At 39.4% G+C, this 26165-nt stretch overlaps 1 protein-coding gene across 1 annotated transcript in view; it reads right to left on the reverse strand.

The window, feature by feature from the left end:
• The window catches only part of KCNIP4 (potassium voltage-gated channel interacting protein 4), a 579638-nt gene that overhangs the window by 445843 nt on the left and 107630 nt on the right, over positions 1–26165 (reverse strand). The gene's annotated exons all lie outside the window — the stretch shown is intronic.

The raw sequence follows: 26165 nt of genomic DNA on the forward strand, positions 1-26165 counted from the left end.
CCAGGGATCGAACCCTGGTCTCCACATTGCAGGCCACTTCTTTACCCAAATGTTTCATACATAATTGCTGTCAATATCATGACTATTACGTAGTTAATACATGTAAAAGCAATTATTTAATGTAATGATGAGGACCAGGCTTTCAAAGGTATCATCCCCTCCCCACCACCCCCTGTACAACTCTATCCATATGCCTTTTTAAAATGTACATTCCGCTTCCTGGTCCCTTTTACTCTTCAGCAGAAAGAAGCACCAACATAATGTCAATGAAATACAATATTACTAAGTCTGTTTGTTTAAGACTACATCCCTGTTATCAATTAATATTTTGATGAACAGAATATACTGTTGCTTGTAGCAGTTCATGTCCTTTAGAAACATGAAAATGCTTTTCATAATATTGTATGCAAAATGTACTTATGTTTTAAAAGCCCAGTGATAATTCACTAAGGACAGCACTGTCTTCAGTAAGAAGTTGTCAGCTGATAGTTACATAGAAAAGCAAAGCACACAAATACTTGTCGTGTAAAGTGAAAATGTCCCTTCAGAAAGCCAATTAATTCAGCTCTTCCATTCTCTTTCGTTTTTTTTTTTTTTTTTTACAACCACTTGAGAGAGAAATATTATGTTCACAGAAGTTATGCTTTTTAGAAATTATTTAGGTTTATAAAAAGTTTATTCAAATACCAGAAGTCTAATAAAACACAAAATTCAGAGATTTCATTTTCCCCTTCATTTTCTTTCTAAAATTTGCATTTCTTTTTGCGCTTTATGCCCTCAACTATACCAATGATGATTCGAACATGTTCATCACCAAACTATTGGTGTGCCTGAGTATCTATAATTGTGCAATTCAAGTCCATTCCCATTGTTAAATACTAAGGAAGAAGGGGGAAAATAAAAGTCCAATATGATCTGTGTGAGGAAACATGATTCACAAGAAGTATGAGAAGAGTGTCAAAGATTTCAAAATTTCCATGTCAGTGTTAACAACTTTGACCATTTCAGATTTTCAATTCTAGGGCTTTTTCATAGTGCTTTAAATCAGTTATATTGTTGTGGTTTCTTTTACTAAGAACCATCTCCTAAACAACCTTGGGACCTGTCAATAACAGTGCTCATGAGCTATATCCTTCAAGTAGCTAATCTCTCTTTAGCCCTTTTGCAACATAGGAAACATGACTTCAGGTCTATGGGAAGGCTCTGCCCAACCAGAATGTGGTCTTTGTGATACTTATCTTACCATTGTAAATTAAGTACAACTTCTCTTTGTTTCTTTTTTAGGGGACTGGGGGCGGGGGTAGACAATTATGTTTCAGACATGGGAGCAGGTGCTCAAAATTCAGTGATAAACCAAGAAAGAGGAACAGTAATCTGAAGAGAAAGGTTAGCAAATAGTTACAAGCAAGGTCCTAAACTTCACAGGCTTTAAAAATAAACCTAGGCACATTTGTACCTTATATGGTATCCTTAATAAAAAAAAAAAAAAAAACTAGAGAAAAGAAATCCTACTGGTCGATGGAGTTGTGAATCTATTTACATATTCTTCTACCTACCAAGTCTCATGCAAATTAATATGTGGTTACATTTAGATGGCACAGCTGCTCTGGGCCTCTTTCCTCACAGCATTTAATTGTGCATTTCAAAGGTTTCATAAGGAAACCTTGAAAGAAAAAAAGTAAATATTTTGAAAAGGAGTTACAATTTGTCAGCAGTAATCCTTCCCTGGGTAGGGAAAGAAAGGCAAATCCTAGTAAATCAGAGAATTGTGGCTTTCAAAAGTAATAGCATTACCCTGAAATTCAATCTGCTAGTATCATTTTTCCAAGCAATCCCTCTATACATTCAATTTTTTTGTCATTTATTACAGTAAGAAACAAAATGATTCAAAAGAGAATTGCTTGCAGTAAGCACAGAGATATTCTGAACAAAGAATTTGATATCAGGCACAAACATGGGGGAAAAATAACACTTTACTTATCTGGCATGCTTAGTCACCTTCTCATCAGAGAGCTTTGTGTATTTGACAGCAGAGGAAGAAGAAATCATGTTTATTGAATGTTAAAATGTGTGATAAGGTGCACTTGATATTTTAAAGAGATCTTATGCTCCTATACAGGAAGCCTGGAAAGAACTCATAAATGATCAGTTACATACAGCTTAATGATGGAAGGTGGACACAGGTCTTCTAGAGCTTTTTAAACTATCAGGAAACCACGTACTGGGGGCTGGCATAGGCTACTTTGTTTTACTGGTGCCATATAATCTCTGAGCACTCTGGGAGATGTTCTCTAGCGCTAAAAGATGGTGGTTGCATGTGTGATAACAGGATGCTAGTTAACTAGGAAATGAAGATCAAGGATCCACATTGCCACGGCCAGTGCACCCCATAATGAAACACAGCTGTATCACTCTTGGAAGATGAACAATCCCTCATGGATAGGAGGCAGATTTTCCCAGAGATCAGTTAAGGTTTTTAAATGATGGATGGAACCAATTTAAGAGTGGCAGACTTAGTCTCAAATAATAAAGCTTAAAATATTTAAAAGGAAGCAATGTTTTTATTCCTGATTTATTGGTTTCTTTATACCCTCTTCCTTGATTATTTGGGCACTTCTAAAGCAGAGTGTACACACCCTGGCACACAGTAGGAAAACAGTAAATGGTAGAAATTTTCACTTCTGTTACTGTTATGATTATTTTTCTTACTAGAAAGACGTGGCTTAAACACAATTAATTTTATGTTTTTTGTATAGAGATCTTAATTATAACTCTTCCTAACATTCATCCATTACACACTTTTATATTATCCTTAAGGACATGAATGGATTTTGAATCCTTTTTTCTATACTTACAACTTACAAGCAGCCATCCAATTATATTCAGAGGTAAAATTTATCATAACTTAGGAGAGGAATTTAACTGGAAGCTATCCCCCCAGTGTGGGCTTTTCAGGTGGCTCAATGGTAAAGATCCATCTGTCAATGCAGGAAATGGTGGTTCAATCCCTTGGTCGGGAAGATCCCCTGGAGAAGGAAATGGCAATCCACTCCAGTATTCTTCCCTGGGAAATCCTATGGACAGAGGAACCTGGTGGGCTACAGTCCATGGGGTAAGAAGAGTCACACATGACTTAGTGACTAAACAACAGCAACATTCCACCAGTATATAATGTCAGCATTTTCTTACCAGTAAATAGTTTCATCAAAATGTTATATTGCTTTAATTCTATGATGATGTAAGTTTTGATCACATCATTGCTTTAGTTTCAACTTTTTTCTCTTCTGAGAAAAACACGCTACTGAATGTACAGATTAATTATAAATAATACCTTGATTTTAGAAACATTCTAAGATAATAAATTGCTTCTTTTCCACTGAGGAAAATGATATAGTAACTTGTGAGCAGCAATGAAATGTATAGAACCTTACATACTTTTATGTTCTGTTTATGTAACTTAAAATTATAGTACAAAAGAAAAATTAACATTAAGCCTAATTACATCTATTTTATTAATGACATCTCTCATCTTATTCAATCTCCAGTTGTCTCTTGGTCTGTTCAAGTTGCTGTAACAAAACATACCCTGGGTATCATAAACAATTAACATTTCTTCCTTAGAGATCTGGAGGCTGAAAGTCCAAAATCAGGATGCCAATATTGCTGGGTTCTTGGTCAAGGCCCTCTTTCTGATTTCCAAGGATGGTCTTCTCATTTACATTACAAAGAGAAAAGAAGAGCCAGTTCTCTTCCTCCTTTATAAGGACACTAATTTCACCATGGGGGCCCCACCCTCTTGACCTAATTACCTCCTGTGTTCCACCTCCAATTACCATCACATTAGCACTTCAACATATGAATTTGTGTGTGGGGGGCGGGGTAGGGGTACAAAAATTTTATCCATAACATTCTGGTGAAATGCTGTGGATACTCCTTACTCCCTGAAAACCCATGTCTTTTTCACATGTAATATTCATTCCAACCTAATAGTCCTAAAATCTTAACTTTTTCCAGCATCAACCCTAAGTGTAAAGTCCATAGTCTTACTTCAGTATCATCTAAATCAGATATAGGTGAGACTGCAGGTACAGTTGATCTCAGGTAGAATTCTTCTCTAACTGTGAGCCTATGAAATCAAACAAATCATGTGCTCCCAAAACACACTGACAGGAACAGCTCAGGATAGAGATCCATTTCAAAAGGGAGACATAGGAAGGAAGAAAGGAAACAGGAAAGAAGGAATAGGAAAGACAGGCCCCAAGAAAGTTTAAAATTCCATGAGATATTATAGTTGGAAAAAATCCTCTTTGACTTGATGCTTTGCCTTCTAAACTCACTGGGGTGGCAATGCCCCCCTTACAGCTTGGAAGGATCCTGCTGCTCTCTTCCTAGTAGGAATGACGCCCTGATGGTTCTAAGTGACTCTTCCCCCACCACTACTGTTGCAGCCAGCTTGGCCTGTTGAAACCTAGGCTATGACCCTGACGATCTCTGGATCACCTTATAGGTCCTTCTTTTCTTTCCTTGAAGGATTGACAGCACATGTTCCAGCCTCCCTTCATCAGGTCCCACCAACCTCCCTTTCAGTTCATACCAGCCAGTTTCCTGCTGGAGTGGCTGATTAGTTCTGTGGTTCACACCCACATGAATATCCTTATCAAAAAGTCAGTCTTCCATACCTTGGGTCTTGTCTTCTGAACACACTTCCTCATTTTTTGGTAATGTGGACAGTCTGAGATCTTTAAGTTCTGTTTCCTTTCACTTAACAATTCTGTCTTCAATTTATTTCTCTCATACTGTATTTTGCTATAAGCAGTCAGGAGGAACAAAGCCATTCCTTCAACACTTTGCTTAGAAATCTTCCCACTTAATATCCAGTTTTATCACTCATGAGTCCTACGTTTTACATCAAATGTGACCTCTGCTTCTCCATAAGCATTTGTCTCAGGTTCTAAGGAAATCAACCCTGAATATTCATTGGAAGGATTGATGCTGAACCTGAAACTCCAATACATCGGCCACCTGATGCAAAGAACTGACTCCTTGGAAAAGACCTTGATGCTGGAAAATATTGCAGGAGAAGAAGGGGATGACAGAGGATGAGATGGTTGGATGGCATCACTGACTCAATGGACATGAATTTGAGCAAGCTCTGGGAGATGGTGAAGGACCGGGAAGCCTAGCGTGCTGCAGTCCATTGGGTCACAGAGTCGGACACACTGTGCAAATGAACAACAAAAGTAATACAAATGACAGGGCTGAGAACAGGGTTGGCTTCACGGGCAGGCAATCTGTTCAGTTGTTCAGGGTCCCATGCTCAGTAGGCCTCCAGGCTTAATATACCGCTCCAAAGTTGCCATTTTTAGATTCTTAATAGTTTTTTTTTTTTTTTTAACATGGATTCTGCATTTTCATTTTTCAATGGGTACACAGATGATTTAACTGGTTCTAGCTATGATAGGGGAATAATGGGAGGCTATGGAAGCCCAGAACAAAAGTCTAAATGGATTCTTTGAAAGGCAGAAGAGGTGGTATGGGAATATTTTTCATGAGGGAATAATGGGTAATCTGTTTATTGATATTGGGAGGACTGCACAGAGGAGCAGGTCCAGGTAGATGGAACAAGAAAAGGAACACAGTTAAGATATAACAGCTTAAAGAAGGCCCAAATGATCCAAGTACCAATGAAAATTTGAAAATTTCTTTTTTGTCTAGTTGTTTGTAACAAAAAGTAACAATAAAGACCCATACATGATTATAGCATTGCTCCAAAAAATGGCTGCAATTATGCTATTGGTGTTGGGTAAGTACTTTTGGCCATCTCATGCGAAGAGTTGACTCATTGGAAAAGACACTGATGCTGGGAGGGATTGGGGATAAGCCATCTCATCCTCTGTCATCCCCTTCTCCTCCTGCGCCCTCATACTTAGGAAAGTGTGTTATCAGCCAACTGACCCCAAATAATCAAGAAAATATGGAGGAAAATCTCACATTTACCCCTACTTGGGTAACTTGTGAATCTGCAAATCCCTCTCTAGTAGACATTCAATACTGATCATATACTGCGGCTTAAATATTTATTTCAAATCTATAAGAAAGGACAAGCAAAGTTATTACATGTTTCTTAACATTTTATTTAGCAATTTTAGTAAACTTTTGAGCTTTTCAGAGCATAAAGGGGTGGTTTATGTACGGTAATTTGAATGACTATTCCTGGGGCATCTAGTAGCACAGAAAAAAATTAAAAGAATGGAGCAATGGAAAGGCATTAAAGACACTTTTACAAATTTTAGTTGAAAAGTGCCTCTTTCAAGAAAAATAATAAACTCCCTACTATAAACTTTCTCCCTAATTCTACCCATTCTGCATTGATAAGAATTTAAGCACCAATGAGCAATGACATTTTTCTCCTTAAATGATTACTGAATATATGAAATTAAAAGTTTTCCCATGTTTCATTTCGATATTTCTTTTTGGAACCTTGTTCACACTATTAATTTCTGCGTGAAAATAAGGTTTATTGACTACTTGGTATGGCACAGCATACATATCTGATAAATGTCCCAAGAATAAATGGATAAAAGAGTGAACAAATGAGTAAAGGAATGAGCAGATATTTCAGCTCAGCCACAAGTGATAAACCATCTTGGATTCTAAAGGTCTCAATTATAATCTATAAAAAGTTTCTAAACTCTGCATTATTTGCTTAAAATTGCAGTTCCTCTGTAGATTTGGCCATCCTTTGTGGGCAGTTTTTATTCCAATCCCAAAGAGAGGCAGTGCCAAAGAATGCTCAAACTGCTGCACATTTGCACTCATCTCACACGCTAGCAAAGTAATGCTCAAAATTCTCCAAGCCAGACTTCAACAGTACATGAACAGTGAATTTCCAGATGTTCATGCTGGATCTAGAAAAGGCAGAGGAACCAGAGATCAAATTGCCAACATCCATTGGATCATAGAAAAAGCAAAAGAGTTCCAGAAAAACATCTACTTCTGCTTTATTGACTATGCCAAAGCCTTTGACTGTGTGGATCACAATAAACTGTGGAAAATTCTGAAAGAGATAGGAATACCAGACCACCTGACTTGCCTCTTGAGAAATCTGTATGCAGGTCAAGAAGCAACAGTTAGAACTGGACATGGAACAACAGACTGGTTCCAACAGGAAAAGGAGTACATCAAGGCTGTATATTGTCACCCTGCTTATTTAACTTATATTCAGAGTACATCATGAGAAATGCTGGACTGGATGAAGCGCAAGCTGGAATCAAATTTGCAGGGAGAAATATCAATCACCTCAGATATGCAGATGACACCACCCTTATGGCAGAAAGTGAAGAAGAACTAAAGAGCCTCTTGATGAAAGTGAAAGAGGAAAGTGAAAAAGTTGGCTTAAAACTCAACATTCAGAAAACTAAGATCATGGCATCTGGTCCCATCACTTCATGGGAAGTAGATGGGGAAACAATGGAAACAGTGGCAGACCTTTTTTGGGCTCCAAAATCACTGCAGATGGTGACTGCAGCCATGAAATTAAAAGATGCTTGCTCCTTGGAAGAAAAGTTATGACCAATCTAGATGGCATATTAAAAAACAGAGACATTACTTTGCCAACAAAAGTCCATCTAGTCAAAGCTATGGTTTTTCCAGTAGTCATGTATGGATGTGAGAGTTGGACTATAAAGAAAGCTGAGCACAGAAGAATTGATGCTTTTGAACTGTGGTGTTGGAGAAGACTCTTGAGAGTCCCTTGGACTGCAAGGAGATCCAACCAGTCCATCCTAAAGGAAATCAGTCCTAAATATTCATTGGAAGGACTGATGCTGAAGCTGAAGCTCCAATACTTTGGCCACCTGATACAAAGAATTGACTCATTTGAAAAGACCCTAATACTGGGAAAGATTGAAGGTGGGAGGAGAAGGGGATGACAGAGGATGAGATGGTTGAATGGCATCACCAACACAATGGACATGAGTTTGAGTAAACTCTGGGAATTGGTGACAGACAGAGAGGCCTGGCATGCTGCAGTCCATGGGGTCACAGAGTCGGACACGACTGCGTGACTGAACCGAACTTGTGGTCACATTCCTGTGATACGAGTGGGAGAGTTATATTCCCTTTCCAGACCTGGCTCCAAAGAACTCCCCTTACTATCCCCCTTGCTCTTTCTCTTCCCTCTGCAGCGGGACTGTCAACACACAAATGGACATAGCAGCTCAAGCCCTGATGATCGTGGAACTTCAGTCAGCCATGGTTCCTGAATGACTATGCGATGCAGTGCTCCCTGTTGCAGTTTTGGACTGTGAAAGTGAAAAATAAGCAGCTACTATGTTAATGACACTGGTATTTCAGGGGGGTTGTTTTGTTTTCTGCTCTTATAGCAGCCATTTTGTTTTCTTTAACATATTCCCCTGTCCACACCAAGCTCCCTTCCATGAAAGGCTTTTCCTCCTCTTGTTCTGATGTCACCTTGTTAATTCCCACATATCCTTTAGATCTCAGTGTAAGTGTTGCTTCTTAAGGGGATATTTTCCCCTCCCTGCCTGGGGCATATCTCTTCTACATTCTTCTTAGTATGTGGCTCTCCCATTTGGCACTTATCCAGGGAATTTTCAATAACACAATGTCTCCTTCCCCAAGGTCACTGATAAGACGCAGACTTCAAAGTGGCCTCAGGATCTGTGGGCATGCAGCCAGGGGCCAGGGCAGAAAGGCAGGTGAGTGTATGTCTTAGGAGAGAGACTGAGCATAGTCGCTTCTGCTGCTGCTGCTGCTAAGTCGCGTCAGTCGTGTCCGACTCTGTGCGACCCCATAGACGGCAGCCCACCAGGCTCCCCCATCCCTGGGATTCTCCAGGCAAGAATACTGGAGTGGGTTGCCATTTCCTTCTCCAATGCATGAAAGTGAAACGTGAAAGTGAAGTAGCTCAGTCGTGTCCGACTGCAGCCTACCAGGCTCCTCTGTCCATGGGATTTTCCAGGCAAGAGTACTGGAGTGGGTTGCCAGTGCCTTCTCCATCAGTCACTTCAGTCATGTCTAACTCTAAAACCCTACAGACTGTAACCTGCCAGGCTCCTCTGTCCATGAGATTCTCGAGGCAAGAATATTGAAGTGGGTTGCCATGCCCTCCTCCAGGGAATCTTTCTGACTCAGGGATGGAATGCACATGCACATCTCTTATGTCTCCTGCATTGGCAGGCAGATTCTTTACCACTAGCGCCACCTGGGAAGCCCGAGAATATGTCTTAGGACACCCAGAGATAACAGGGAGATGATTGCCAGTACAATGCAGGTGAGGATAAATTCAAATGCTAGTATATATAAAGCCTCGTTTATGTGGGCAGCCTTCTAATTCCTTGGAAAGTTCATGCTACAAATGTTTGCTGAATGGAAAACTTTACTGTCAGTACAGCCAACCATTAAGGAACAGTGAAGAGATTTACTAAAAATCTTAAGGTCCACATTCACTTCTGTATCCAAGCAGCTCAGAGTCATCACACTTTAATTTTAGCAGTGTGCTTGCTTTGTGCTACTGGATCTTCAAAAAGTTCTTATGAATCAACTACGCAGAAAAAAAGAGGCACTGATATACATGTGAATATTAGTTACCATTCAAGACTCTGAAGTAATAAATTAATAATAGTTTTTAGTTTAGATTTGATTAGTTTAGTTTTGTTATGCTTTCTTTCTCAAAGCTAATAGTCATTCGTCATCTACAAATCAACTTCCTTCACTTGGATTCCAACAGAGAATAGCCAGCTTGCAATGGCTTTTCAAGGATGATGTGACTTTCTTCAGCTCAGGTATCCTCTCATTCTCTCCCACTGGAGGAGGGAATGGTAAACCACCCCAGTATATTTGCTGTGAGAACCTCATGAACTGTATAAAAGGACAAAGAGATAAGACACTGAAAGATGAGTCCCCCAAGCCTAAATGTCCAATATGCTACTGGGGAAGAGTGGAGGAGAATTACCAATAGCCCCAGAATGAATGAAGAGGTTGGGCCAAACCTGATACGACACTCAGTTGTGGATGTGTCTGGTGATGAAAGTAAAATCTGATGCTGCAAAGAACAGTATTGTATAGGAACCTGGAATGTTAGGCCTATGAATCAAGGGAAATTGGATGTGGTCAAGTAGGAGATGGTAAGAATAAACATTGGTATCTTAGGAATCAGTGAACTAAAATGGATGGGAATGGGCAAATTTAACACAGATGACCATTATATCCACTACTGTGGGCAAGAGTCTCTTGGAAGAAATGGAGTTGCTCTCATAATCAACAAGAGTCCAAAATGCAGTACTTGGGTGCAACCTCAAAAATGACACAATGTTCATTTCCAAGGCAAGTGATTCAACATCATAGTAATCTAGATCTGCGCCACTTGATACCAAAGAAGATACTGAAGTTGATCAGTTCTATGAAGACCTAGAAGACCTCCTAGAACTAACACCAAAAAAAAAAAAAAAAAAAAGATGTTCTGTTTATCATTGGGGATTGGAATGCAAAAGTAGGAAGTCAAGAGATATCTGGAATGACAGGCAAGTTTGGCCTTGGAGAACAAAATGAAGCGAGTCAAAGGCTAACTGAATTCTGCCAAGAGAACACATGGGTCATAGCAGATACCCTTTTCCAGCAACACAAGAGATGACTTTACACATGAACATCACCAAATGGCCAATGCCAAAATCAAACTGATTATATTCTTTGTAGCCAAAGATGGAGAAGCCGTATACAGTCAGCAAAAGCAAGACCTGGAGCTGATTGTGGCTCAGATCATCAGCTTCTCATAGCAAAACTCAGGCTTAAACTAAAGAAAGTGAGGAAAACCACAAGGCCAGCCAGGTACAATTTAAATCAAATCCCCTATGAATATGCAGTGGAGGTAATGAATAGATTCAAGGCATTAGAACTTGAAAACGGTGTGGCTGAAGAACAATGGGCAGAGATCTGTAATACTGTACATGGAGCAGTGAACAAAACCATCCCAAAGAAAAAGAAAAGCAAGAGGCAAAGTGGTTATCTGGGGCAGCCTTACAAATAGCTAAAGAAAGAAGAGAAGACGATAGCAAGAGATAAAGGGAAAGATATATCCAACTAAACAGAGATTTCCAAAGAACAGCACAGTGAGACAAGAAGGCTTTCTTCAGCGAACAGTGTATAAAACTAGAAGAAAACAACAGAAGCAGAAAGACTAGAGATCTCTTCAGGAAGATTGGAGATATCAAGGGAACATTTTGCCCAAAGATGGGGACAATAAAGGACATAAATGGTAGAGACCTAGTAGACGCTGAAGAGACCAAGAAGAGATGGAAAGAATACACGGAAGAACGGTACAAAAAAGATACAAATGAACTGGGTTACTATGATGGTGTGGTCAGCCACCCAGAGACAGACATTCTGGAGAACGAAGTCCAGTGGGCCTTAGGAAGCACTGCTGCTGCTGCTAACAAAGCTAGTGGATATGACGGAATTCCAGTAGAACTATTCAAAACCCTGAAGGACGATGCCATCAAGGTGCTGCATTTAATATGTCAGCAAATCTGGAAGACCAGAAGCAGTGGCCACAGGACTGGAAAAGGTCAATCCTCATCCCAATTCACAAAAAGCGTAGTACTAAAGAATGTGCTAACCATCAGACAATTGCACTCATCTCCCATACTAGTGTGGTAATGCTTAAAATCTTGCATGCTAGGCTTTAGCATTATGTGAACCAAGAACTTCCTGATGTAGAAGCTGGCTTTAGAAAATGAAGAGGAGCCAGAGATCAAATTGCCAATATTCACTGGATCATAGAGAAAACTAGGGAATTCCAGAAAAACATCTACCTCTGTTTCATTGACTACACTAAAGTGTTTGACTGTGTGGATCATAATAAAATTGTAGAAAGTTCTTAAAGAGATGGGAATACCCGTCTCCTGAGAAACTGGTATGTGGGTCAAGAAACAACAGTTAGAGCCCTGTATGGGACGACTGATTGGTTCAAGACTGAAAAAGGAGTATAACAGGGCTGTCTGCTGTCACCCCATTGTTTTAACCTATATGCTGAGCACATCATGAGAAATGCCAGACTGGATGATTTACAAGCCGGAATCAAGATAGCGGGGAGAAACATCAACAACCTCAGATATGCAGATGATACCACTCTACTGGCACAAAGTGAGGAGGAACTAAAGAGCTTCTTGATGAGGGTGAAGGACGAGAGTGAAAGAGCTGGCTTAAAACTAAATATTATTTTTGAGATTTTTATTTCCAAAAATAATATTTAGTTTTAAGCCAGCTCTTTCACTCTCGTCCTTCACCCTCATCAAGAAGCTCTAACATAAATACAGTATACTAACGCATATATATGGAATTTAGAAAGATGGTAACAATAACCCGGTGTACGAGACAGCAAAAGAGACACTGATGTATAGAACAGTCTTATGGACTCTGTGGGAGAGGGAGAGGGTGGGAAGATTTGGGAAAATGACATTGAAACATGTAAAATATCATGTAAGAAACGAGTTGCCAGTCCAGGTTCAATGCACGATACTGGATGCTTGGGGCTAGTGCACTGGGACGACCCAGAGGGATGGTATGGGGAGGGAGGAGGGAGGAGGGTTCAGGATGGGGAACACATGTATACCTGTGGCGGATTCATTTTGATATTTGGCAAAACTAATACAATTATGTAAAGTTTAAAAATAAAATAAAACTAAAAAAAAAAAAAAACCTAAATATTAAAAAAAACAGCAACCCTAAGATCATGGTATTCAGCCCCATTCAGTTCAGTCGCTCAGTCCTGTCCAACTCTGCAACCCCATGAGTTTCAGTTCGCCAGGCCTCCCTGTCCATCACCATCTCCCAGAGTTCACTCAAACTCACATCCATTGAGTCGGTGATGCCATCCAGCCATCTCATCCTCTGTCATTCGTCCCCTTCTCCTCCTGCCCCCAATCCCTCCCAGCATCAGAGTCTTTTCCAATGAGTCAACTCTTCGCATGAGGTGGCCACAGTACTAGAGTTTCAGCTTTAGCATCATTCCTTCCAAAGAAATCCCAGGGCTGATCTCCTTTAGAATGGACCGGTTGGATCTCCTTGCAGTCCAAGGGACTCTCAAGAGTCTTCTCCAACACCACAGTTCAAAAGCATCAATTCTTTGCTCAGCTTTCTTTATAGTCCAACTCTCACATCCATACATGACCACTGGAAAAACCATAGCCTTGACTAGACGGACCTTTGTAGGCAATGTAATGTCTCTGCTTTTCAATATGCTATCTAGGTTGGTCATAACTTTTCTTCCAAGGAGTAAGCATCTTTTAATTTCATGGCTGCATTTGGCCCCATTACTTCATGGCAAATAGAAGGGGAAAAGTTGGAAGTAGTGACTAATTTCCTCTTCTTGGCTTCTAAAATCGTTGTGGATGGTGACTGCAGCCATGAAATCAGAAGACATGATTATTGGAAGTAAAGCTTTGACAAACTTGGACAGTGTGTTGCAAAGCAGAGATGTTACTGTAGTGACCAAGGTCCATTTAGTCAAGGCTATGATCTTCCCGGTGGTCAGGTATGGTTGTGAGAGCTGGACCATAAAGAAGGCAGAGCACTGAAGAATTGATGCCTTTGAACTGTGGTGCTAGAGGAGACTTCTGAGAGTCCCTTGGACAGCAAGGAGATCAAATCAGTCAATGTTAAGGGAAATCAATCCTGAATACCTGTTGGAAGGACTGATACTGAAGCTGAAACTCCAGTATTTTGGTTATCTGAGGTGAACAGCTGACTCATTGGAAAAGTCCCTGATGCTGGGAAAGATTGAGGGCAGAAGAAGAGAGCATCAGAAGATGAGATGGCTGAATGGCATCACCGACGCAATGGACGTGAACTTAGGCAAACTTTGGGAGATGGTGAGGGATAGGGAGGTCTGGTGCGTTGAAGTCCATGGGGTCGCAAAGAGTCAGACACAACTGGGCAACTGAACAACAACAGACTCTCTCATTCTCTGAATCCCCTATACTCTAGGTACCTGTTTCTGAAAGGCAGGGCACTGTATCATCATGCCTGCTGGTTGGCTCTCATTCAGTGGGGAGTAAGCATCACTCCTATAAGGAAACAAAGTCAGTAACTGGCTACCTGGGCATTCCCAAGCCTCTCTGCTTCCTGTACTTTGTTTTCACTATCTCTTAATCTCACTGCCTAATGTCATATACTTCACCTTGGAGGCACGAATTTTTCAAAGAATTTCAGTATATTTATTGATTGTTATTGCTCTTTAGTTACTAAGTCATGTCCAACTCTTTACAACCCCATGGAGCAAAGCCTGCCAGGCTCCTCTTTCCATGGGATTTTCCAGGCAAGAATACTGGCGCGGGTTGACATTTTCTTCTCCAGGTGATATTCCTCTCCCAGGGATTGAACCTGCAGCTTCTGCATTGGCAGGCAGATTCTTTACCACTGAGCCACCAGGGAAGCCCCTATTTTATGATTAAAGTAATATAAATACAGTAATAAAAATTTCAATCAGAGAACAATAGTTATTACTAATATACATGCTAGTCAAAGCTATTCCTTTTCCAGTAGTCATGTATGGATGTGAGAGTTGGACTATAAAGAAGACTGAGAGTGGAAAAATTGATGCTTTAGAATTGAGGTGCTGGAGAAGACTCTTGAGAGTTCCTTGGATGGCAAGGAGATCAAACCACTCAGTCCTAAAGGAAATAAATCCTGAATATTCATTGGAAGGATTGACGCTGAAGCTCAAATACTTTGGCCACTTGATGTGAAGAGCTGACTCAATGGAAAAGTCCCTAACGCTAGGAAAGATTGAAGGCAAAAGGAGAAGGGGGTGGCAGAGGACGAGCTGGTCAGATAGCATCACCAACTCAATGAACATGAATGTGAGCAAACTCTGGGAGACAGTGAAAGACTGGAAGCCTGGCATGCCGCAGTCCATGAGGTCACAAAGAGTCAGACATGACTGAGAGACTGAACAACAACAATACACATGCTTTTCTATCTTATTATCACTGTACCATTTCCATGTTTCTTTCCTGGCATGGAGAGCACTACACTTTTCATTTTAATAGAACACACGTTTTCTATTCAGAAGCCTCACATAAATTTTTCCCGCTTAAGGCATCCTATGTAATCTCAGTTTTCGTGTATTTTCCATAGTAAATATTTATCCTATTGCCTTTTCAATAGAGTAGAACCACACCTTGGTCATCTAGCCCAATAAGACAAGACCCTTTTAACTCAAAACTATGCTTTCCTGGAAAAATGAGTAATCTCTAACATTCATTTTATCTCATGCAGATGCCAGATCTTAGCAAGCCTTTCTTGCTTTTCAGGATAATTTCTGAGTTATCTCTGTGCTGGGCTGGCCTCGTGGGCATGCATTATGGCTCAAGCTTAGATGATTCCTACACTTGGCTTAATGTTCTGCTCTTGCCATCATGAAATTCTTAATAATATTTGAGTAAAGGAATTGTATTTTTATTTTACACCAGGCTCTATATTTATGCAAATATTGATACTTAATGCAAAGCAAAGACACAGGCCCAAATTTTACATTGTGCTCATTATTCAGTGAAGATAGATATAGTCTTGTCTGTGTTTAATTTAATATTGAGGCAGAAAAGATATAAAGAAAGCAAAGCTTAAGTAGACATTTTGATGAATTTTTATACACACACACACACAAAACTACCAGCTATTTCAAGATAATGAAGATTTTCAACTCATTGTATGACTACCTTATACTTCTTCCTAGTTAATATCTGCCCATATCAAGGGTAATCACCATTCTGACATATAACCAAAAATTAGTTTTGCTTGCTTTTGAACATCATATTAATGGAATCACACATAAAGTTGTTTAACGTGCTTGGGATTTATTGTTTGCCCTTTGCATTTTTCAATCTCATAACCTTTTGAGTTAATAAATAACTCTCCATGTTTACATATATTTTCCCATATTGTGATTTAGAGAATTTACAAACAGACCAAGGTCTCAGAGTTAGTAAATGGCATTGAATCTAGTTCTGATACTAGTTTAGTTTCTGTTGATATGCAACCTATCTGTGTTTGTTGAACTTACATATTAAAGAGCAGTCATGGAACAGAAGTCATAGAAAGGTTCAATAGAACATTGATTCAAATGTCTGGTATATACTAATTGTTTAATAAATATTCCATAAATATATATTGAACTGTGAGTATCCTATTAGTTAGAAACAAAAAACCTATAGCAAACCATACAGCAAAAAATATAGCAAACTATATTTTTCTATACATTTTTATTAAAGTTATTTATTATTTATTGTTCCAAGAATAGCTTTGGATTCGGTTAGAATCATCATCCCAGGAGCACAAATATGCTTGCGTTTCACTAGTAAGTAAAGAAAACATAGTTATAAATATATTGCTTCAAATATTAGAGTGAGAAATCACAATTTCAACAACTTCAATGAAAAAGTCAAGATACTCTTGTAAGACATTTTTAAAAGAAGTATTAAATGATATATGGAACTCTACAGAGACCTCTCTCTCCTATATATGTATACATAAATATATGTGTGTGTGTGTGTGTGTGTGTGTGTGTGTGCACTCATATGTATATGGCTACGCATTCTAGTACTCTTGCCTAGAGAATCACATGGAGAGAGGAGCCTGGCGGGCTACAGTCCATAGGGTCACAAAGAGTCCATAAGGTCGCAAAGAGTCAGACATGACTAAAGCAACTTAGCACGAATACTTGCATGCTTCCCTGGTGGCTCACAGGTTAAGAATCTGCCTGCAGTGTGGGAAACCCAGGTTTGATCCCTGGGTTGGGAAGATACCCTGGAGAAAGAATTGGCAACCCATTCCAGTATTCTTGCCTGGAGAATTCCATGAACAGAGGAGCCTGGCAGGCTACAGTCCATGGGGCTGCAAAGAGTCAGATAGAACTGAGTGATTAACATATATCATCATCAAAATAGTATTTTATTTTACTTTTCATATATATATATATATATATACACATACACACACACACATACATATATATATATATATATATATATATATATATATATATATACTTTTTCTTTTCTCCAGAAAATCCAAGTAAGCATGGGAAAATCATTCAGTCGTGTTGTGTTTGACTTTTTGTGATCCCATGGATGGTAGACCTCCAGGCTCCTCTGTCCATGGGATTTCCCTGGCAAGAATACTGGAGTGGGTTGCCATTTCCTTCTCCAGGGGATCCTTCTGACTGAGGGATCAAACCCGCATTTCTTGCATTGCAGAAAGATTCTTTACCATCTGAGCCACCAGGAAAGTGGGCAAGTAAGCATATTAAGGTCAAATTACTGCATAAAAGAGACATTTAGCATTCCAAGAGTAAAATTTTCCAATAATGTTGTCCTTACTTTTCAAACTAACTTCAGGTTGGCAAGTTTCTTCAACCTCCCTCAGAGTCCCACTCATGTGGTTAACAGAAGGAATTAATCACTGAGGGCTTTAACCGGAATAGCCACTTCTATTATGAACACTCCTTTCTATCCACAATTGATGAGAACATAGAGCTCAAACTTAATCAGAAAAAATTCTCAAAATTGCTAATTATTAGACAAATATTAATTAAAACCACAGTGAGGCATCAATTCACTCCAGTCAGAATGGCCACCAACAAAAAGTGTAAGTAATAAATGCTAGAGAGGGTATAGAGAAAAGGGAGCACTCTTGAACTGGAAAGAGGGTTGCTGGAAATGTAAACTGATATGTAAAATCAATAAATTGATACAGCCACTGTGGAGAACAGTACGGAGGTTCCTTAAAAAAACTAAAAATATAGCTAACATATGAGCCAGCAACCCCACTCCTGGGCATATATCCAAAGGAAACTATCATTACAAAGGTTGCATGCACCCCAATCTTCATTGCAGCACTATTTACATTAGCCAGGACATGGAAACAACCTAAATGCTCATTGACAGATGAACACATAAAGAGGTCATACGTATATACAATGAAATATGATTCACCCATAAGAATAATGAAATAATGCCATTTGCAGCAACATGGAGGGAACTAGGGATTAACTTACTAAGGTAGATTAGACAAAGACAAGTATCATATGATATTACACAAATGTGGAATTTGAAAAAAAAAAAAACAAACTAAAGATCTTATTTACAAAACAAACATCGACCCACAGACATAGAAAACAAACTTATGGTTACCAAGTGGAAAGAGGTGAGGGGGGATAAATTAGGAGGATGGGATTAACATATATACACTACTATACATAAAATAAATAAACAACAAGGACCTACTGTATAGCATGGGGGACTATATTCAATGTTTTATAATTCATAAGGGAAAATAAAAATAATCTGAAAAGTACATATATACATATGCATATATATAGTACATAAAAGTACATATATACATATATATATATTGAAAACACATATATGTATTATATATAATTATAATATATATAATTACATATTATAATTACAAATATAATAAAAATAAAAATATAGATATATATATATATATATATATTGAATATATATATGGGCTTCCCAGGTGGCCCAAGTTGTAAAGAACTCACTTGCCAATGCAGGATACATAAGAGATGCAGGATACATAAGAGATGCAGGTTGACTTGGATACCTAACTTGGAAAGATCCCCTGGAGAAGGAAATGGGAACCCACTCCAGTAGTTTTGCCTGGAGAATCCCACGGACAGAGGAGCCTAGTGGGCTATAGACCCACGGGTCACAAAGAGTCAGACACAACTGAAGCAACTTAGCACGTGTGTAATTATATATATATATATATATATAATATTCATATATATATGAATTGAATCACTTTGCTATGCACTCAAAACTATCATGACATTGTGAATCAATTATACATCAAAAAAAATACAGGCAAGTGGAATTGCAGAATATTTGGGGATATATGAATGCTTATTTATTCAGGGTAACCATATTGAGGGCTTTCTCACTGTTCCAGATATGATGTTTAGCACTTTATAAACATTTAAAAAAATTAATCTTCACAACACATCTATGTGCCCACTTTACAAAAGAGGAAACTGAGTTAAAAAGTGGTTAAGCAACTTGTCCAAGATCACTAGTGAGAGAAGGGCTCATACACAATATGTTGCTGCTGCTAAGTCACTTCAGTCGTGTCCGACTCTGTGCGACCCCATAGATGGAAGCCCACCAGGCTCCCCCGTCCCTGGGATTCTCCAGGCAAGAACACTAGAGTGGATTGCCATTTCCTTCTCCAATGCATGAAAGTGAAAAGTGAAAGTGAAGTCGCTCAGTCGTGTCTGACTCTTAGCAACCCCGTGGACTGTAGCCTACCAGGCTCCTCCATCCATGGGATTTTCCAGGCAAGGGTACTGGAGTGGGGTGCCATCGCCTTCTCCACATGTTAGATCTTTCTCATTCCAAATCTGGGTTTTTCCACATACTCTTCTCCTACAAACTTCTGTTACATAACATCATTTTACTAGAGAATGTACTTTGAGGATTTATTGAAGATTGCAGATGCTGATGCAACAGTATCCAATATGAGGTTGCACAATTCTTTGTGCAACCCTCTGTCTTAGCAATTATCTGTTATTGACCAAGTGCTTTTAAGTTGAGGCACTAATGCAGTATAAAGCTAACTCAAATCTTTTAATTATTGTGGAACAGAGGTTGACGGGCTTTGAAAACCTTCATGTTAAAAGGACAGTGAAGGATAACGAAAGAGAAAAATATGAAAATGAGAACTAAAACATGATTAAAAGTCAGGAAAGGTTCAGAAGTGGCATCTACAGGACTCCTAAGTGCTCACAAAATTTCATTAATTATACAGTTGCCCAATATTGTGAATTGTGAGCATCTACTGCTCATTTATTATAGTCTTTTTAAAAAGAGGAAACTGCTTTTTGCTACTGCTAAGTCTCTTCAGTCGTGTCCATCTCTGTGAGACCCCACAGACGGCAGCCCACTAGGCTCCTCTGTCCCTGGGATTCTCCAGGCAAGAATACTGGAGTGGGTTGCCATTTCCTTCTCCAATGCATGAAAGCGAAAAGTGAAAGTGAAGTCGCTCAGTTGTGCCCAACTCTTAGTGACCCCATGGACTGGAGCCTACCAGGCTCCTCCGTCCATGGGATTTTCCAGGCAAGAGTACTGGAGTGGGGTGTCATTGCCTTCTCCAACTGCTTTTTAGTTGCATTAAGAAATTAAGCAAATTAGTTTTCTCAAAACAGAAATATCTCCTCTGTTAGACAGTCAGTGGATGTCACCTTCCAATTAATCTTGACCTTTCTGAGGTCAATAGTCGCCACTTCATCCTAGGTTCATTTCTATGTTGTAACTTCTATTAATGCTTCCTCATTACCCTGAACATTGGTAAAATAACTACCTTTATAAAATGCCTACTGTGTGGGTGAAGTATCTCAGTGCACGTTATTGCTGTTGTGGTTAAGTTGCTCAGTTGTGTCTGACTCTCTGCAACCCCAAGGACTGTGACACACCAGGCTCCTCTGTCCTCCACTATCTCCTGAAGTTTGCACAGATTCACATCCATTGAGTCAGTGATGCTATATAACCATCTCACACTCTGCCGCCCTCTTATTTTGCCTTTAATCTTTCCCAGCATCAGGATATTTTCCAATGAGTTGGCTCTTTGCATCAGATGGCCAAAGTATTGGAGCTTCAGTTTCAGCATCAGTCCTTCCAATGAGTAGATATGGTTAGTTTCCTTTAGGATTGACCAGTTTGACCTTCTTGCTGTCCAAGGGACTCTCAAGAGTCTTCTCCAGCACCACAATTCGATAGCATCAATTCTTTGGCACTCAGTCATCCATACATGACTATTGGAAAAACCATAGCTTTGACTATACAGACCTTTGTCATCTAAGTGATGTCTCTGCTTTTTAATATGTTGTCTAGATTTGTCATAGCTTTCCTTCCAAGGAGAAGACATCTTTTTATTTCATGGCTGCAGTCACTGTCCACAGTAATTTTGGAGCCCAAGAAAAGAAAATCTCATTGCTTGCACTTTATCCCTTCTATTTGCCATGAAGTGATGGGACCAAATGCCATGATCTGAGTTTTTTTTCAATGTTGAGTTTCAAACCAGCTTTTTCATTCTCCTCTTTCACTCTCATCAAGAGGCTCTTTGGTTCCTTTTTGCTTTCTATTCTGCCATTAGAGTAATATTATCTGTGTATCTGAGGTTGTTGATATTTTCCCAGGCAATCCTGATTTCAGCTTGTGATTCATCCAGTCTGATATTTCACATGGTGTTCTCTGCATAGAAGTTAGATAAGCAGCCTTGTACTTCTTTCCCAATTTTGAACCACTCAGATGTTCCATGTCTGGTTCTAACTATTGCTTCTTGAACTGCATACAGGTTTCTCAGGAGACAGGTAAGGTAGTCTGGTCCTCCCATCTCTTTAAGAATTTTCCAGTTTATTGTGATCCACCCATTCAAAAGCTTTACCATAATCAAGGAAGCAGAAATAGATGTTTTTCTGGAACTTCCTTTGCCTTCTCTATGATCCAACAAACGGCAGTTTGATCTCTGGTTCCTCTGACTCTTAGGAATTCAGCTTGTGCATCTGGAAGTTCTTGGTTCACACATTGTTGAAACCTAGTTTGAAGGATTTTGAGTATTACCTTGCTAGCATGTGAAATGAACACAACTGTAGGGTACTTTGAACATTCTTTGGCATTGCCTTCTTTTTGATTGAAATGAAAACTAACCTTTTCCAGTCCTGTGGCCACTTCTGAGTTTTCCAAATTTGCTGACATATTGAGTGCAGCACTTTAACAGCATGATCTTTTAGGATTTTAAATAGCTCAGCTGGAATTACATCACCTCCATTAGCTTTGTTTGTAGTAATGCTTCTAAAGCCCACATGGCTTCATACTCCAGAATGTCTGGCTCTAGGTGAGTGACCACACCATCATGGTTATCCAATTCATTAAGACCTTTCTTTTATAGTTATTCTGTGTATTCTTGCCACCTCTTCTTAATCTCCCCTGCTTCTCTTAGGCCTTTACCGTTTCTGTTCTTTAGCATGCCCAGCCATGCATGAAATGTTTCTTGGTATCTCCAAGTTTCCTGAAGAGTCTCTAGTCTTTCCCACTCTATTGTTTTCCTCTGTGTCTTTGCATTGTTCACTTAAGAAGGTTTTCTGATTTCTCCTTGCTACTCTCTGGAACTCTGCATTCAGTTGGGTGTATCACTCACTCCCTTTCTCCCTTGCCTTTTGTGCATGTTACTCACATCTATACCCTTCCACTATAATTCTGCAAGGCAGGTAAGAATTTAAGCCTTATTTTGGAGGCATGATTTTAGACAGGTTCAGTTCTTTGTACAAGTTCCCAGATCTAAGAAGTGTCAGGTCAGGGTCTGGTGCTAGATATGTCTCACTCAACCGCTGCTCTTCCCACTGGTTTACATTGCTGCTTCTATCATATTCGTTCACGCTCCAGGATTTTAATAGATTTCTATGCATTTGCTGATAAATATAGTGAGCCAAGTAAGTGCCCTGCTGCTACGTCACTAAATAGAAAACAAAAGGCCAACAACTCAAGAAGCTGCTGGGCCTGCTCTTTACCTTTGTGAACCATGACAAGAAGGTACACTGAAGCTCTCAGAGGATGACCTATACTCTGTCTCACTGCTTTCTCAATTCTGCGCAATAAGTAGCCTTGTATGCTTAGGTAGGGACACTCCGGGTAGTATGTACAAGTTCACTCCATACCCTCCACAAACAACACTTGGCTATTCTTCCAGGCTAGAATTACACATACTTGTGTACAGTCCATCATTCAGAAGTTAGACTTGGTAAAGTGGTTACTGCAGGCCCTGAAAGCTGACTTGAGCCACTTGGGTAAGAGATGCTGGGACCCTGGGTACATAGAATGTGGAATAAAAGGGCAGAACATGGAGTACAAGTGGTCAGGTCTCCTTAGCCCTGTGGATAAGGGCATGGCTGGAATAGATTCATAATAAACCTCTCAAAATCCTATTACCCATGAGTCTTATGAAAGTGGGTTCTGACTGGACTGTTGGCAGGAAAGAGGACCATCGTGCTAAGTGGGATCATTCCAAGAATCGAAGAAAGAGCTATAATCATCATTTTTATTTTTCTCTTTGGAGTTGCTAATTATTCACCATCTACAAGACAACTTCAGCTTACTCTACTGTGATTCCAACTGAGAACAGCCAAGTTGCAATGCCTCATTAAGAATGTTATGATTTTTTTCTGCCTGGGTAAACACACTTCTCCAGCTTGCTGAACCTGAGTACCAGCCCGAGAGCTCCTGCCTCTGCAAGGCAGACTGCTGCCCTGTCCACACCCTTGCTGGCTCTCACTCTGTGGGGAGTGGGCCCTACTTCTACAGGGAAGAAAGGTAAGTAATCATGCCTCCTCCTAAGAACCTTATGTCAGATAGTCTATCCACGAATCAACCTCATATATCATCCTTCTGAATTTCCAAAAGAATTTTTCTATATTTTAATAATGCAAGTGAGATGAAGATAGTAGGAGATGAAAAATGGTGTACTAATGTAAATTTTCTAAGATAGATCTCAGTTTTTGGTAGGAAAAATTATCCAAAGTTCAATTTCCTGCAATATCTGGTTCTCTTTTTCCTATTCTTCACCCCTAACACTCGCTAGATAGAGGAAGATGTTATTTTTCTCATGAATTAAGTGAAGGGGAAACTTGCTTTGTGCTCATCCTGTTTGATAAGAGGAGACCATAAGAAATCCTTTTGACTCTGACTATCACCACTCACTTGGTTGGGATACATTTCATTCTTCGCATTTTTTAAAGTATCTCCATTTTTATGTACCTTTTCTTAGTGGTCCACTGGAAAGAAAAAAAGAAGTGAATTGAATCTGAGGACCTGGATTCTCTTTCAACTTTATCATTCTCCTGATGCAGGGTGTCCCTGAGCCTCTTTGAGCCTTTGTTTCTCTCTATAAAACATGACAACATGATGCTTATTCTTACAATAAATATTTAATGACCAAAAAGCTCTGTCTTTTGTAACTTAAAGGAGCTTTGTAAGTAATTCTCTGTCCGGTGGTTAGGACTTGGTGCTTTCATTGTCATGGCCTGGGTTCAATTTCTGGATCTCTGGTCAGGGAACTAAAATCCTACAAGCCATGCAGCACAGCCCAAAAAGAGCTCTGTAAATTGTAAAGGGCTTGCAGAATGGGGCAGTGGAAGTAATGTGATATTAATTAAGTCAAGCAGTCCCAGCCTTAAGACCAGGCTTGCTGAAGATTGGTTTTGGATTCCCACTATGTAAAATGACTATACAATTTTTACTTTCTTTAGAGGTTCATTAAATTAAAATGTCAACTATTTAAAAACAATCTAAGTTCAACTCCGAGCCAGGAAATGAAAACTGATCTCTTTAGATTTTAAAATTTAAGATATAATAATTTATATGTAAATAGAAGGAAAGATTGAAGGGAGGGGATGTTTTATTTAAAATAAGCTATATTCTCAGGAAGGAAATGTACCTTATCATTTAGGAGATCGTTAATCATTTAATTCATTTGCTCAATAAATACTTACCGAGCATCTACTAGGAGCATAGATATACTTCACGTGGAATTGGGAGATACAAATATGAGTAAGTTAGTGATTTTTTACCTATTACTGACTTACCATTCAGTAATGGAGACAGGCTCAAGAACAACCACAGTAAGTGGGATTTTTAGTAGTATTACCTATTTTAAAAGTGATCTACTTAATGTGACATCTATTCTTAAAAGTTCCACTGGAATATAAGAGAAAAAAGAATATATTTACTCCAAGAAAGACTTAATTGTGGATTGTTGGAAGTTTCAATGAAAGGCTAATGACTATCTGTCAAGGATGCAAAGAGAATATTACTGTGTTGGTAACTACTAAATTGAACTTAATTTTTTCACAGTTTTCTGAGTCTAATTTGTCATATCTTGTACATCTTAGCAGATGTCCATGTGAAACTCCAGTACTTTGGCTACCTCATGCGAAGAGTTGACTCATTGGAAAAGACTCTGATGCTGGGAGGGATTGGGGGCAGGAGGAGAAGGGGACGACAGAGGATGAGATGGCTGGATGGCATCACTGACTCGATGGACGTGAGTCTCAGTGAACTCCGGGAGTTAGTGATGGACAGGGAGGCCTGGAGTGCTGCGATTCATGGGGTCGCAAAGAGTCGGACATGACTGAGTGACTGATCTGATCTAATGTGATTCTTTTCTGAGGACACGTCCTAAGTTTGAACATGAATGACTCTGTGCTACATGTACATAGAGTATTTTATCAGTGTTTTTCTATCTTTTTGCTCTTTTACACACATTAATACAGAAAGTCCAGAGGTGGACCCAGGGAACAAGATAGAGCAAGGCAGACCCAGAGAACAAGATAGAGCGTTTACTTCAGGGAGCTTCTGGTCTGGTTGATGAAGTAAATACCAAGATATGAATTATGTAACTTCTAAATGCTTTGCATGCATCATCCCATTCAACTTTCACAATTTTGTAAAGCAGTTCCACGTTTAGACCCATTTCTCAGATAAGGAGCCCAAGGCTTAAGAGGCTAAGTAACTTCTATTAAGAGTGTAGCAAGTAAGTGATTCTTCTGGGAGGCAGGACTGTAGTTAACAAATACTTAAACAACACTTACCATGTGTTTCACAAATAGTAACTCCTTTGCTCCATCTTCCTAACTACTATATGAATAGTTACTAGCATCATTCCCCTTTTACCGAAGGAAAGATACAGAGGCCCAGTGACTTGTCTGAAGGCATGCTTTTAGTAAACTGTCCATAGCTGTGTTTGAAGCCAGGCAGTCTGCTTCCCAAACACAGGTGATGACCAGTCCCTGAGCTGCTTCTCAAGGCCAGCTAGATCTGACATCAGAGTCCTTCCAGTTACCGCTGCACTGAATGGCCCCTTCCACGGTGTGCTCTCTCCTGAGGACAAATAGCTGTAATACAACTTCCCTGACACCAAGAGCCGATAATTCAACTGTTTATATATATATATTTTGCCCTTTTGTGCTCACCCAACTTTCTTAAAGCACCAATACACCCTTCTCTCCACTGTCGACATACACTTTGCCATTCTTTTCCTGTGTCTTTAATTAAATGTTAACATTCATTTGC

This window comes from Bos mutus, chromosome 6 (assembly GCF_027580195.1).
Source record: "Bos mutus isolate GX-2022 chromosome 6, NWIPB_WYAK_1.1, whole genome shotgun sequence".
NCBI lineage: Eukaryota > Metazoa > Chordata > Mammalia > Artiodactyla > Bovidae > Bos > Bos mutus.